A 1,520-nucleotide genomic window follows, 5' to 3' on the forward strand; every position below is an offset into this window, starting at 1 on the left:
TAGAAAGAAACAAAGAAACAAAGAAAATTGTACAATTGTTAGTTTGACACATCAAACCATTACTATTAAACCATAACATTTCCTTTCTTGTTTATTCCCAAGATTGTATATAATGTAAACATCCCATATAAAACACATTCTGACTATACAAAATCCAATAATCTTTAAAATTTAATCTCTTTAATAACTTCAAACTCTCTTTCAAAGTTCAAACTTTCTCTAAAATACCCCAAAACTCTCTTAAATTCCAGACTCCCTAAAATACCAAAGCATTTTAAAAAAAATTAAATCTTCCTACAATTTAGTGTCTTAACTGTGGGCTTATGTAAAACCAAGTACAAGTTACAATCTTCTAATTTCAAAAGGGAGAGGCAGAGCACAGCTACAATCATATCAATGCAAAACAAATGTCTATTGGTATAAAGTTTGTGCCAGGCTTCTGTGACTCTCGAACTTTTTGGGTCCAAATGGCCCTCTTGGACCATGCCACTTACAACACACAAGATTTGTCTCATAGGCTCTGGCCATATGGTTTCTCCTATCCATAGTGGTTATCCAATGATACTGACATCTCCAAAACGCTGGGGTCTCTACAAAAACTGGGCTGCATTTTTTTTAATTTATTTTTTTATTAGTTATTTTCCTCGTTTACATTTTCAATGCTATCCCAAAAGTCCCCCATACCCACCCCCCCCAATCCCCTACCCACCCACTACCCCTTTTTGGCCCTGGGGTTCCCCTGTACTGGGGCATATAAAGTTTGCAAGTCCAATGGGCCTCTCTTTCCAGTGATGGCCAACTAGGCCATCTTTCGATACATATGCAGCTAGAGACAAGAGCTCCGGGGTACTGGTTAGTTCATATTGTTGTTCCACCTAGAGTGTTGCAGTTTCCTTTAGCTCCTTGGATAATTTCTCTAGCTCCTCCATTGGGGGCCCTGTGATCCATCTAATAGCTGACTGTGATCATTTTTAACTGTAACCTTTTCTGAGCTTTGCTCAGGGATTCTTACCTTGCTTCATGGTGCCAAGACTCAGCTTCTCTCAAAGACCTCTTAAATCTTGGAGCTTCTACTAAAGGCTGCACCTTTACCAATGCCCTTCTCTGTTCTCTTACAGTGCCAAAATTCAGCTTTTCCCCATGACCCTTTCATGCCTTCAACACCAGTACCACCCAGGAAACTTAGATATTATCAATTTTGGCTCTTGGTGCAAATAACCGTTTTGACCCCCTCTGGACTGCAGGTTCTGTGAGCTGACCTCAAGGAAACAATTTCCAGAAGACTTTTGCCTTAGTAACGATGGTATGTTCTTAATCACTACTGATTTTACAGTTCTAGCCAGCTAGTACTCATTATCTCAGTAAAGTAGCACTTTAATGTTAGTGGTTCTGGTCTCTTGTCAGTCAGAGATGATTACTTAGCCTCAACCAATCAGAACCACGCATTCTTTTTTTTTTTTAACATTTTTTTATTACGTATTTTCCTCAATTACATTTCCAATGCTATCCCAAAAGTCCCC

Source organism: Mus caroli, unplaced genomic scaffold (genome assembly GCF_978045245.1).
Source record: "Mus caroli unplaced genomic scaffold, Mus_caroli_1 scaffold_7, whole genome shotgun sequence".
Taxonomy (NCBI): Eukaryota; Metazoa; Chordata; class Mammalia; order Rodentia; family Muridae; genus Mus; species Mus caroli.